The 14,867-nt window shown below is 41.3% G+C and overlaps 1 protein-coding gene across 1 annotated transcript in view; it reads right to left on the bottom strand.

Annotated features, from left to right (window-relative positions):
* Positions 1 to 12,914, bottom strand: part of LOC105473110 (DAB adaptor protein 2) — a 52,322-nt gene extending 39,408 nt beyond the window's left edge. Inside the window, exon 1 of the mRNA XM_011726751.3 lies at positions 12,554 to 12,914. The gene's annotated coding sequence lies outside the window, so the exon portion shown is untranslated. The remainder of the gene's footprint in view (positions 1 to 12,553) is intronic.
* Positions 12,915 to 14,867: the final 1,953 nt, after the last annotated feature.

Raw genomic sequence — 14,867 nt, 5'->3', positions numbered from 1 at the left:
AGAGACCATCCTGGCTAACACGGTGAAACCCCGTCTCTAATAAAAAATACAAAAAACTAGCCGGGTGAGGTGGCGGGCGCCTGTAGTCCCAGCTACTCGGGAGGCTGAGGCAGGAGAATGGCGTGAACCCGGGAGGCGGAGCTTGCAGTGAGTTGAGATCCGGCCACTGCACTCCAGCCTGGGCCACACAGCGAGGCTCCGTCTCAAAAAAACAAAACAAAACAAAACAAAAAGAACAAAACACACACACACACAGAATATTAGATTTTTAAAAGTTAAATTTACTGAATGTTTATTATATACCAGATGTGATGCTAAGACATTCTCATTTAATCCTGGACATTACCATCCCTATTTGACAGGAGAGGAGGCTGAAGCGCAGGAGTGGAGCAACAATCTGCAAGTCACACCAGCCTGATACATATGCTTTAATGTCGTTGCTTTACAACAAAAGAGATAATTAAGTTAGTTCTTCAAAGACTGGGGCAACGTGCACTTTCGGGAAAGACGAACTTTCGGGAAAGACGAACTTTCGGGAAAGACGAACTAATAGCAATGAGTAAAAGATATTCATGTCTGCTTGGCTATATAGGGCCTGTGGATTATACCAGGGGAAAGGTGAAAAGGTAGGTCAAGCTGGATCAGGGTGGGCGGTAGCACTCTGTTTTGTCTGGATGGGACTGGGAGGACTTTCAGGTTTTGAGTGATGGTGTGGAGGTTGGGGTGGTGACAAATCCGAGTACAGGGACACAGCATCAAAGAGTCAGAGAGCTCTGCAGTATGACCGTTGCATGGACTTGCCCTTTGGAGTGATTCAACATTGCCGGTTTCTTTCAAATATTTGGCTAATCTTCTGGAAACAAAGGCTTTTAATTGAAAGGTTAAGGACTAACAATCTCAAACATTAGATTCAAGGTTATCCCATCTTGCCAAGCTCTGATGCTTAGTGACCCTCAAACTTCAAATCAACATAATGTCTTAAAGGTGGCTTTTTAAAAAGTCAAAGGCCATTATGTCTTACACCCTACATTCTAAGATGATTTCATCATACAAAAGGGCTCCCCTAATGTCTGCTTTATAGAAATGTATATGAAGTGAAATGAGATTTTGAAATGTGAGCTCCTTAAAAACAAAAAAAGAGCATCTTTTGTAAATGGCAGCTATTAACTAAGATAGTCATGTATTTATAGTCTCTTGTTTGAAGCAGAATATATTAATATGATATTTTCCCAATGTATATATGTTTTTCCATAAAAGTGTTGAAAATCTGGAAAGACCAGTGCCAAGAAAATGCTCGTTAAGAAGGGTAGTAGGAAGGAAAAAGACAGATTTCTGTTTCTTATACATTTAGAATAAGTGACATTGGGGTGACGTGCTTTTCTGTATTTTAAAAATTAAATTCCTTAAAGATGCACTAATTTGGTAGACAGCAAAGTTTAAAATGTAAGCATAAGTCTATAGTCTAACTTGGGCTAAAGACAGAATCATGAAGATGTTCTAGCGTTCAGTCACTCTCAATTAAACTCAAAAGTGAAGGGAGACCACACAGATAACATAAGCATATCTGAAATCACATAGAACGCTGCCCATAGTCAGCTGTCAACACTTTCATCTTAGGCATCATTAAATGATACCTAACCAGAGTCGTTGGTGAAGGCTCCTGACATATTAAAAATTCAACAGTAAGTTTTCAGTCAAATGATAAGTAGAAGTCAAAAAACTCTTATGCTAGGATTTTGAAAGTTGGTCAGTGGATGGCCTATAGTTGGTTTCCAGCCTGGAGTTCTTGGAAATGCTGGGGTCTGTGCAGACAATAATGAGTTTGTGACCTAATTTTAGCATTTTAAAGAGCCTAATGGATATCTTAATTCACAATACAGCTGCACAGGGAAATAAAAAACATAACAAAACAAGTTTCTTTGATTTGGGCGGAAATTGTGTTAAGTCAAAACAATAGCCTTAATTATCCAGTGCTAAGCCAAAGGTCTCATCTATTTTCTCAAATTTTATTAGTAATTTTATAAACAATTTGGTGGACACTTTTAAAAGGAGCAACAGAAGGAGAATAAGAAGTTGTTTGTGGGTGAAATATCAGGCTGAAATCTATTCACCACAATTCTTATTAGCCAGGTGATTACATCCATCAGGTCAGACAGATATATGAGCAACAATGAATACTCCATTGGTAGAAGTTAAACTAGCAACTTGGAAAGACCACACCATCTGGAGAATTTCAGTAACAGCTTGTCTGCCTTCCTTAGGCCCTAAGCAGATATAAACTAGAAGAACATATGGATATTGCTCATTATAAATAACCTTAAAGTTAAAAAAAAGGTGTGGGGGGGGGAGCTCAGAACTGTTTTACTTATACCAAGAGATGATAAGACAAGCTAAAGTTTTCCATTTTGCTCACTCTATAATAAATTGCAATTGATGTTGTAAATGAAAGTGGCTTGAGTTACTCACTCACCTGGCCATCTGGTTATTGTTTATTAAACACCTACTGTGTGCCAAGCACTGCATTATCCTATGTATACAGTGACAAAATAGACATGGTCTCTACTCTCAAGGGGCTTAGAGGATAGGTGGGGAGAAAAACAAGCAGGTCACAGTTATGTGTTTTGGAGGAATTGTTTCTGATTAGGGTAGAAAGCTTCATTGCTATTAATACTTCATAACAGGAAGAAAAAGTAGTATTACTTAAAGGAATTATATATAAATTGCTGTATTGATATCAATTATGGAAAGATGCAAATGTTGTCTGAAAGGTTAATAACGCTCCTCAACAATTTTTTTAAATTATGACACGAATTGAGGGGATAGTTACATTTAATATTGGTGAGTCTCCTATAACCACATTACAATCTAAAGGAGCATCTGTATGGCAGTACCAGAAGGGAGCAATTCTGTTACACCTGAGGGTATTGAAGAATATCAGTGATGTTTCCTTCAGTGTTGTCATAAAATCCAAAGTTCTAAATCAACACTGTCTTCATAAACACCAGAAGGAAACACTACGCTCATTTGGCGTTCAATCTGGCAATCACTTAAGAAGTACAAGCAATTCAGGGAACTTCTGTATTCTAGAACCAGACATGTTCTGTGGCACTTTTAATTACCAGATTTTCTAAGAATACAAGAGTGTCACTTTCAGATCAGGCCAAATATTGAATCTCAGATTTCAATGAAACAATCTTATGAAAATGTAACCAATGGTCCCTACAGCTGGCTTTGGTTATTTAAAGAGCACTACCAAGTCACAAGAGCATTATCAAGGGGCTACCAGGTAGCACTTGGTCAATGTCAGTCTTCAAGGAAATGGACTTGATGATCACTACAAGTAGTGAGCCCTCCACAAATGTTAGCTGCATGAAGTGTAAGAGTCCAGATCCTAATACAGAACATGGTTGTGCCCACCATTTCTAGGAAACAGCTCTTGTGCAGAAAACGGAACATCTGCATCACTATACACTAAGTGGGAACAACATTACAGAATGTATGTTGTGTGCAGATATACCTAAAAGATCCACAACAGTACTGTCTGCAGCTTACAATGAAGCTAAGATTTTATCCTAAACTGTTCATGTTTAATGAATGCGTCAAACCTCTGAAACTCTACTTTTCATAATTACCCTTTATTTTCATACCTCTCCTCCCTCCCCATCATATTTTTTTTCTTTTTTTACTGAGTTCCAGCATTTCTTCTCAACATTGCCTCACCGCCGCCCTGAGTTCCTCCTCCCTAAAAGGCTATGCCACGTTGTATCATACATGTTCCTCATGATTAGCAGACTTATATTACGGTGTTCGTTGATCTTTTCTACATACATGGCATAGGTACTCCTTAATATATTTAAAACACTTAAAGTGAAAAACAAACAAAAAAACAAACAACTCCTTATGGGATGAGCTCTTTCTTCCATTTTCTCCAAAGGGCTTCAGTGAGAGTCTAAGGTGTGTAAGAGACTCTGGTTGTAACTGATCTCCCTTTATGGCTAAATTTTTGTAGGAGTATTTACTGTCCTCCTAGCTTTCCTGATTTTGTATTAATTAGGTATCAGTGTTCAATTCCTCCATTCGCATTCAAGTTGAGATTTAAAGCCCTTCTAATCAGGCTGCAGACTATACATATACATGGCCACCTGCTCTCTGAAAAGGCCGTTGTCTTCCGTTTCCTCTGAACAGACACACCAGACTTTCTTGTGTGGCCTGCTAGCCTGTAATATGTACTGCCTTCACCTTCTGGAATTTCATGGAAACCTTCATTCCAAGGCCACTCAAGATGTGTGGTCTCAGGGAAGTCTTCACCAGCCTCCCACCAGCCATTTCCCCACGTTTGCCATGACCTATCATTGCCCTCTGATTCATGTAGAGCTCTTCCCTCAATTCAAAAAAGCTTTTGGGATCCGAAAATTATTTGCCCTACTCTTCTAGGCTCCACGCAGTCTTTTAATGAGCAGTGCACTTAAAACATTAGGGGTAATGAATATTTCTCTTTGCACCTTAATCTTAGGTTAGGCAACTCTTTTCTCTACTTTGATGATTTTTAAAGAAATATAGGCTTTTCTTCAACTACTAAGCAATCTCCACTCAAACGCATTCTGCCAATAGAGTCAGGTTAAGTTATCCTAATCAGCATTTGGTTTTCCTGCTTTAATGACAAGATCTGCTTGGCAAACACCGCATGTTCTCACTCATAAGTGGGAGTTGAACAATGAGAACACATGAACACAGGGAGGGGAACATCACACACCCACGCCTGTCAGGGGTTAGGGGGCTAGGGGAGGGATGGCATTAGAAGAAATACCTAATGTACGTGACGGGTTGATGGGTGCAGCAAACCACCATGGCACATGTATACCTATGTAACAAAACTGCACATTCTGCACATGTACCCCAGAGCCTAAAGTATAATAACAATAATTTAAAAAGATCAAAATTCTTATCCTGACATCCATGGCTCAGTACAATTCATCCCTACTTTTCAAACTCAAACATTTCTCAGCCCTATGCCACCTGTACTGTCTCTTGGCCAAACTGGCCAGTCAGAGTTCTTTAGGCATACCCTAAGTTCATCCAACTACATGATTTGCATATGTGCTGCTGCCTAAAATGCATTTTCTCTTCTTACCTTTGCTTATTTGACTTCCACTGTTCCTTTAAAAGCCAAATCCATTAACACACCAATGGCCTTTTTCTCCCTCTGGACCCACACAACACTCTGTACCACTTAATTATAATAAAATCGTATGTTAGTTGAGTAGTTACTATTTTCTCTAACTATCTTATAGGCAGCTCTCATCATCTATGTGTCCCCCTAAAGTAAATATTTGCATCCAACTTTCAATTACTATCAGCTGTTAGTCATTGGGGACTTTAGACCAGTTAGACAAACCAGAAATCACAAAAAACAAGTTTTCAGGCAGTTAAGCAAGCATCTCTGCATCAAGCTATCCTTTAGAAGACAGCGTGGACATGAAATGTAACTATCTATCATTTCAATTCTAGTACATGTATGTTTTCTGAAAAGCCTCAGCTGTAGTTGAACCTTAGCCCAGGCAGAAATCAGTATTAACCCTCCTTACTAGCAACCAACTATTGATGGAAAAGCCTGTTCTATCAGCACATACTTGTTTTCTACTTCAAAAATGAATTGCATTTAAGTCGTTTAATTTTAGAGGTAAAGTGGGCAGGAAGCAACACAAAACAAAATCAAGTAACAACAATAACAACAAAACCCAATGCTGATATAATTAAAGCACAGCTGACACTTCCCTTTAAAGGATGGATATTTGAGCACCTACCGTGTGTAGCCACTGTAACTTCTGATCTTCTGACTCAGAGGGCAATTGTATGTTTCCCTAGTAGATTCACATTTTGTCCCAAAGCCAAACTGGTTGAGCATTCTTCATACGATTATGCCAGCCCTCTGACATATGTTCAAACACACTTGGTTTATTTCTGTTGCATTAAATGGTAACAAAAAGCACTTTAGCATCTGAATTACATATTACAGAAGACTAGACCAGGTCTTGGCTCCCTAATAGGACACTTAAAATATAAAAAAATAAGTGAGATCATTTGGATGCAATGTTTAGAACAGAGAGGGCAGCTGTCTTCAATATGGACACAATTAGGGATGAAGTTATTCGCTTTCCAGTTCTTTGGGTATGGATTAACTATAGACCTTAACAGGACTTAACTGCTCTGCTCAGATGAGGTTTAAGTGGTACCTTAAAGTTAATATCTGTGCGCCTCTACTAATTTATGAAGCATTGCCGCATTCTCCTCCTTGATTATTCACATTTAACAGTTTAAAGATATATAGGAAAGACAGTCTTCTAATTTTCAGCCTGAATGTGTGGATCTCTAGAATTTAGCTTGCCTGATACTCAAAAACAATGAGAACAAGACCATTTAAAAAATATCAGCTTAGTTATTGCGTTGAGAATTGTATTTCTAGGACAGGTACATTTCAGAAGCAACTGCAGGAGTTCTGAGGAGTTTTTAATTTTAAAATCAAGGCAACTCATTTCCTTATGGAGAAATGAAGCTCAGGCCTTATATAGCTTGTCTTATATGGCAAAGCAAGGCTGTGGGCACAGTCATTTGCAGCTTAGAACCCAAGCTCTTAACCATGAATCCGTGTTGGCTTTTCAAAACCAGAGTTCCAATTATATACTTGTACATTACACCCTTGTATTTTTCAGTTTGAGATGTGATCTCTGTTTAACATCAGGCATTCTTAGGACTGTTTTTTGCAAGATAAGTGACACAACTAAGGGCCAGAGACATTGAATAGCATGCCCAAGAAATGGCAGCACTGCCATTCCCATGCAAGTCTGTTTAACTCTCTATCCTGTCCTTTGTCACACATGAGGAAGACTTTTGTTTTGATTTCTGCTCACTGCGAGTTTTTCCATTGCTAACCTAGCGTCAGACTTCACGTAGTAGGTAATTGCTAAGCACTCAGATAAACGCCAAGATGCAAATCATAAAGATTCATAATTGAATCCTGGCTCTACCACTTACTGATAACACCTCGGGCAAGATACTCATCATATTGGAGCCAAGAAATAGAGGTATCTTTTCTATTTCAGGTTACTTAAAGTGAAAGTCGAATGGGAGAAAGGAGCAGTGCTTCATTAGCCATTAAACTTTACAAACACTAAATGAAGTAGCTTCATGTATGGAGAGGCCTTCATCTGCACTTCTAGACATGGCATAAAAACCAAATACAGAGTTTTATAGGTTAGAGAAAACCATCTGGTTGAAGGGTAATGATCTAGTTTACTGGAATCTTTTTTAAAAGAGGTAACTGGGACAGTCTCCTAATAAATGGAGATTAATTATACTCTAAAAACCCCAGCAGAGGGGAAAGGATTTGGAAGTGAGGTGATAATATCAAACCAAAAGTATATTGGATTTCCTAGGATTAAGAAAGCCATACTTCGTATATGGGAAGAATGTCCAAAGCCCATGCTTTTTCATCTTTCTGCATCCTAAGGTTCAGTTAAACTGCACTGTGTTTAAATGCTTTTTCTTTATTGTCTCCATGACTGAAGGAATTCAAATACTTTGTTATGATTTCCACTGAACAACTGAATCCTAAAACCACTGAATTATGAAAGTTACTCTTAGATTACATGGTGGAGAGCTAGTTTAGATACAGCTGGATGGGCCCTGCTGCCAGAATTTAGTTCAGGAGACCTGGGGTGGGGACTGAGAGTTTGCAGTTCTGACAGGTCCCCAGCTGATGTTGATGCTGCTGGTTTGGGAATCAACTCTGAGAACTATTGTCTTAGATGAGTTCTCTCAAGCTGTGAAATACACATCAAGCTAAATGTCCAATTTTGAAAGACTGAATTAATTTGTCAAATGCAAACTTGTAGTATGGCAGCTCATTTTTCACATAAACATCAAAGTCTTTTTGGGAGTAACATTTTGCGTCATACTGCTAGATAGAAATAGGGTAGTTTTTTACCAAGAGACAACATTAAACCATATTTCCCTCACCCAAATTTCTTCTAGGTTGAATGGTGCTTCAAATCCAGCATTCTAGGATTGTTGCTTCCTATTTACCTGCTCTCTTTACTCTATGGTTACCAGAAAATCTAAGTGACAGGCCTCATACATTCTGTTTACCTTCAACTTAACACTCACTCAGCCTGCCCCATTCACTTAGATTTTTTACCCGTTGAACTTAGTTGAAAATCACTTGCCCCTAGCTAGCTAGGATAAATGTAGTAGGGAAAACTTGCCAGGCTGCTTCTGTATTGCAGTAGTAACTTTTAGGTTCCAGAAATTTCATAAGCTTTTACATTTTGCTATCTAGATGATGCAAGAATTAGGAAGGTTAGAAAATCAAGTATGGGGATTAAAATAAGTTTGGAGGGGGTCACATAAGTAGAGAGGAGATTCTACTTCACTTAGTAACTTCCATTTTTAGACCAGGAAGCAATTTGTTCAGATTCTACTTACCCTAGAGAGGCAGGCTTCCTTCCAGGGTAGAAGGATGCGAGAAGGGGAGTAACCATGGCAACCTGCCCAGCTATGTGGGCAAGGATAGTATGGGGCCTGCACACACTCGGAAGAACTTTTATTTCTAGCCTAGTCATTCAGTTTAGTCCGGGTGGTCCCTCCCTTCCCACTTCCTTCTGTGATAATGCTGACTTCAGGGGGAAGGATTGTTCCTTCTCTGTCGGGAGTCTGCGAGGGTATGGGGAGGACTTAACTGAGACCAGCGAGGTCAGCCTGACCAAACCAAAGTGCAGGCTTCCAGGACGAGAACAGAGAGTAACTCCCTCTCTGTTCTAGTGTGAGCACAAGCAAACACACTTGCTTTATTAAAATCAAGTGCTTGAATAATTAACCTTTTTCAGGTAAGTGAGGGGTATTTAATTTTCATGAAGACATTTTCCATTTGCTTTCAGTTTTCAAAAAGACACTTAATTCAATTGTTCAGGGGGGAGCAATAACAAACAAACAAAACCTTCAAAATCAGATGGAAAAAAGTATTCCAAGTATATTAGATGAACTGTGTTCCCAGCAGTCCTGGGGTACTATTATTCTCCCCAGAGAAGCAAGCTGAAGTACAGAGAGGTTATGGAATGTGCCCAGAGCCATGTAACCTGCAACCCTGTAGCTAGGATTTGAACCCAGGCAATGGTACTTCAGAAGGTAGTTCTCAACTACTATCCACTTGTGCCCTGCCGGAGGCAGCTAGTGTTGAATGTTAGCCCTCTGTGTCCATACCAGCCATCATTTGTTCCCTTAATCAGGAATCTGCTTGTTTTTTGCCTTTAAGTAAAGACCGAGGAGTCTGCTTTCCTTCTGATTTCTACCAGTTAATCCAGTCAGGATATGTTGACATCATGAGTTGAGTCTCCTTTAAAGACACATATCTGATGTTAAATCTGATTCATCTGGCTGGATTTGGTGGCTTATGCCTGTAATTCCAGCACTTTGGGAGGCTGAGATGGGTGGATCACTTGAGGTCAGGAGTTCGAGACCAGCCTGGCCAACATGGTGAAATCCCGTCTCTACTACAAAAAAAAAAAAACAAAAAAACAAAAAAAACAAATTAGCCAGGCATGGTGGCGGGTACCTCTAATCCCAACTACTCAGGGGGCTGAGGTCAGAGAATCTCTTGAACCCAGGAGGCAGAGGCTGCAGTGGGCCAAGATCACGCCACTGTACTCCAGCGTGGGCAACAGAGGCAGACTCTGACAAAACAAACCAAAAATCTGTTTCATCTAAATATGATTTTGGCCAACCTTTGTGCAATTCAGCGGCACAGCTTCAACTTGAGCATTACATAGCAGTGCCAGGGAGAATTTTAAAATACCACATCCTGTTACTCAGGTGTTTCATATTGCTAATCTGGTTCCCATTCTGGTTCTATCTAAAGGGTAAAAAACCTTATGTGTCCGGTTAGTTACCTAAACCTTCCTGGCCAGTAAGCTTTCGAGTCTGTCCAGCTGGGGAGGTATGTTCTGATGAGCATTAGGACAACTTCAAACCCCAGGAGGGCTAACTCTCAGCAGCTTTCCCAAGCATTTCAACGTCTTGGCTCTGTCTTTAAGAAGAACAATAATTAAATCCTCAGGCTAAGGGAATGAGGAAGAGAAACACGCAGAGCCTTCAAAATTATCCAGGTGAAATATCAGCGGTAGCAAACTTAGGTTTATGGACATACGAAGGTAGAGTTAGAAATGAAGCAGCATAAAAGCCCATGTCGCAGCAAAGCTTCCTGCTTGGCCAGGAGCACTCAGCAAGGACGATATCTTCTTGCTCCTTTAACCTTCAGGTAATCGAGGACTGGTTGAGCAGGCCAGTAAATATCATTCTCAAACAGCTGGTCAGCAGCTGCTAGAGGTCCCTGTTCTACCTTCATGCCAACAAGCGCCTTAAAAGCAGTGCCCTTCAACCCAAACAAGGCGACTGAAATCCGTTCAACCTTTGGAGAGAGACAACAAACAGGCCTAATGCACAGGAATTTGGACTTTCAGTTTAATCTAAAACTATAAAAGTCTTCAGTAGAAATGCAAACTCTGGATTTTGCCCTTCACAAATTAGACAAGGTTTTTAACAAGTGCTTTCTTCCCTCACTTACATCCTCAGGTAAAGATCAACCATCAAGATCAAAGATCCCCAGAATGGCAAATACATGTGTGTATGGGCTCAAAGTTGGAAGACATTCCTCTACCATCTACTTATTCTGGTTATAGGGTAAAGTATAGAAGGGTACAGCTGAAAAAGAACTGGTTTCTAGGTCAGTCATTTGGATAAGAAGGGATCCATCGAGCTGGGAGTGGGAAAAGAAGGGGGAAGTTATTCACCAGCAACAGCAAAAAGAATTCAGTTGGCCTTAGGAGGAAACTGATTAAGGATTTGGAAAAAGTGGTCTGTCCCGGAAACACACATTGGCAAAGACCACCAGGTCTTCTTCATGCTTTCTCTAGAAGACTTTCCCATTGTACTCTCCTTGTTAAGTGTGGCATTATTTCCACATGTCCAGCACTCCACCAGAAAGGTCCTTTTCTAAAGATTTCAAAGGGCTCAAGCCTCGAATACTCCTGAATTCTCAAGGCAATAAACTTTCTTACAGTGTCACTGAGGGCCATCTCCCTTCCGAGAGGGGAGACACAGAACCTGGAGTGGGCGGGGCACCTGGCCCAGAGAACAGCAGCCTCCCAAAGTCTGGCTGCTGGGGTAAGAAGCATGGTGACAATCCATTTGGTAGCTGCAAGCTCCCTCCTCCCCAGCTACTTCTTCCCTCCCCAACAGCCAGTACGTGCATTTGTGTGAGAAGCCAACCTCAAGATTGTAAGGACAATCAAGTATACATCACATCAAAGCCATTCCAAGAGGCTTATCAGACATCTCAAAGGCATTTTTTGTAACTGCCTTCTTTCCACTCCCATTACTTCTGTTTGCATTCGTTATATCATACCTCCTTTTCCCCTATGCCCCTGCTTTGCCTGACTAAGGCCAGAAATTTTTTCATTAAGTCGCTTTATAGAGCAATAGCAACATTTACTATTCGTGAAGTCGCCCCTCCATAATTTTTAAGTCTTTCCATGTGTCTGGAAGCTTGTTTCTGCTCTTCTCAGTTTACAGAGTGGCTCTCTTCCTTCCAAACAAAAACTAAAAAAAAAGGAGAAAAGGTGGGGGGTGGCTGGGGTGGAGATAACATCCAGATTCCTTAAGTGTTTTTAATCCAGTTAAATTTCCCTTTGGACTCAAACAGCTCCCCTGCTGAAACTGACTGCGGACCTGAATTCCAGGCTCAGAATTAAGTCAAGAGGGAAAGACGGCAGAAACAAATAACAGAGTCAGCTCTATGCTATGAAAACCGCTATGTTGACTGAGGCTCCATGGTTTTAACCCATTCATTCCCCCCCCCCCCCCCGTTTTAGAATTCTTACTTAATCTTTTTAACCGGCTTACAACAGGCAGACAAGCGCCATATAAACCCTGCTCCCTGCTCCGGGGGATATAAAACAAGTTTCTTAAGTCCCTTGGGTAGATACTTCCTTGGGAATGCCGGTGTAAGACAAAGTTCACATTTTAATGCCATATGTTGTCAGTCACCAGGAAAAAGCTTCTTGTGGGCACAAGCCAGGTCCCCAGCCTTTGTCACACAGCAAAAATAAACACCCTTCGAGGAGTTAATTAGGCGGTCAGCAGCCACCTCAGTGTCCTAGGAGGGCTGCCAGCAGACCTTTCACACACACACACACACACACACACACACACACACACACACACACGACACAAAAGGAGGCGTTTGTTAAATGTCACAAGCTGGACATCTGGAGTCGGATTCAAAAGGTAAATACATTCCGTGGAAGCATTCCTCAGATGTCAGGCCACAAAACTGCTGGTTTCCCCTAGCACACGGTCTCATTTCTAAGATTCCCCACAGCCCAAGGTCTGTACCTAAAGACGGGTAGCGGGGGACGAGAGAGGGGGAGCAAAGGAGAGAAGGAGATCTTTAAAAAAAAAAAAAAATGGAGCCAGAGGGAAGAAGGGTTTCGAAGCTACTCACCGGCTAGCTATTGCCTCCACGAAGCGAGCATGACTTCCCCGCGCCCGGAGCCTCCAGGCTGCAGCGCAGCGGATGCGGCGGGCCTCGCTTAAATAGCCGCCGGCCGGGAGCTTCGGAGCCGCGCGGCCACTCCCGGCGAGAGATATGGTTCTAATCAGATGCTGGCAGCTGAGGACTCCCCAGGAATGTGCCAGGATGTTTTTGCTGCCTGGGCTTGGTAACTCCCCCTCAACGTGTCTGCAGAGTCTTTCAAACTTAACTGTTTATTAACTCGCGCTGCAGCGGCACAGAGGACCCGGCTCCCCTGGGTTCCGCGAGCCCCACCAGCTGGGGGCGATCGCAGGGACCCAGCGACGGGAGTGGAAATGTGTTCGGGACGAAGTCAAAAGTCCCAGACCGACGCGGGCGGGGGGCGGGTGCAAATAAGGACAGGAAAGGGAAGCTCTGGAGGAAAGGGGTGGGATCCACCGAGCTTCGTTTCACAGATCCGCTCCCTGGATTGCCACTGAGAGTGATGTGGCACACGGAGTCATCCTAACCAACCCGTTGGGGCCCTTTGAACAAAGGGCTGCCTTTACTCCTGACTTTCCTGACAAGGGACAACGGATCCTGCGCAGATCTGCAGTTTCTAAAGTTGATCGCGCGATTGGATTTGCCCCCCTTAGAAGAAATTAGCGTCTCCCTCACTGCGGATGCAAATGCGCTTAAATTAGTGGGAAATCTATGTGTGCATATGTAAAACATACTGTATTTACATATGAAATATAATCATGTATATGTGGATATAAAAATAACATTCTCTCTATGAAATCGATATGAGCAAAATATGTTCACGACTATGTAGCCTATTAAATAAGTTATAATTGTGATACAATCAGAGATTCTATATAGGCTTCTCTTACAGTGTATATACACCCATACGTAGACACACAACATGACTTTATCTGCATGAATTTCCATAACACTTCCTGTACCTCTAGGAAAAACATGAACTGCAAGAAATAAAATATTTAAAAATGTTAAGGTAGAGTGCTGAGCGGTAGAAGGTACTCCGCAGCTAATCTTAATGGGTGTAAACAAGCTGAGAATTCATTTTCTCCATATTTTAAAATCAAGAACTATTGTAAAACATCCACAGAAGCTCTGCTGCTTTTTGGAGAATTCTGAAATTACTCTTGTGAAAGACGTGTCTCTTTTCCCTTTAAAAAAAAAATTAATTGTTTAAAGTCAGAGGCAGCAGGTAGTAAATGTGAAAATGCTAAATTGTATCTCGGATGGGAGGGGGTTATTGATTTTATCAAGTAAGCAACACAGTGGATTTGCATTTTACCTCTGGAAACTGAGGGTTCAAATAGGGCTCGTGGGACACCAAGGATATATTTTGTGGTCCATGCCTAGCCTCGACTGCGAAGCCACTGTGTAATTTGGGGTAGCTCAATGTGAGTGGCAATGTCTGCTCTCAAGTAGGTCAGGCTTGAAACAACCGGTGTTCGGGGAGACTGAGGGGTGCAGAGCAGCCCAGCTGGCCCGGAATTCTACCTCCCCAAACTCTACTATTTCTCATCCCCTGACACACCTAGGGGTGCAGAGGCAGGGAGGGACACGCTGGCAGTTTTCAATATTCCTCAGAGGTAATTTGCTATTAAAAAAATGACTTTGTATGAATGACAGGAAGTATACAAATTTTAGTCCTAGGATAGTATTCTATTTATAACATTTATGCAGAGAAATTTAATTCTAGTACATTGTAGAACACAAGACTTTGTTTCTAAAATCTAGAAGTCCAGTTTCACTCTGTTGGCTAGGTAGTTGGAAAAAGGGCTGCTGATTTCAGGCAAATGGGGACTTTGATAATTAGAAAGACATGGGTGTCTCTTTTAACCTCAACACGTAATATTTTCTAGACTAAGAAGTGCCCATTCAAATATATTTTTTTAATTGAAAGACTCTTACCAAGAAATACTAACTTATGTTTGCTCTACCCCACCAAATGGAAGGGATTTGTCTAAGAAGCCAGAGGAAGAAAATGATTTCATTTGCTATGAGTTGTAGTTTCAAGAGAAGACTTTGATGAAAACAGTTCATTTAAGAGCAGTGGGCTCACACTTACAACTTAAAATAGGCACCTCTTATTTTGCACAGAAATCTGAAGAGTTGACAGTGGAGAATTCTGGTTCGAACTGTGTTTTTATATCTCTAGGGCACTGATACTGCTTCTGGCAGTAAGTCAATGTCCTGCTCACATTAAGAAAAAAAAAAGAAATTTAACTCTTTTTATCCCCAGTGAAACATTGTCTCCGTCACATCTAAGTTG

This window comes from Macaca nemestrina, chromosome 6 (genome assembly GCF_043159975.1).
Source record: "Macaca nemestrina isolate mMacNem1 chromosome 6, mMacNem.hap1, whole genome shotgun sequence".
Lineage (NCBI taxonomy): Eukaryota > Metazoa > Chordata > Mammalia > Primates > Cercopithecidae > Macaca > Macaca nemestrina.
Note: the sequence above shows the minus strand (reverse complement) of the source record. Positions and strands in the feature narration are given on the sequence as shown.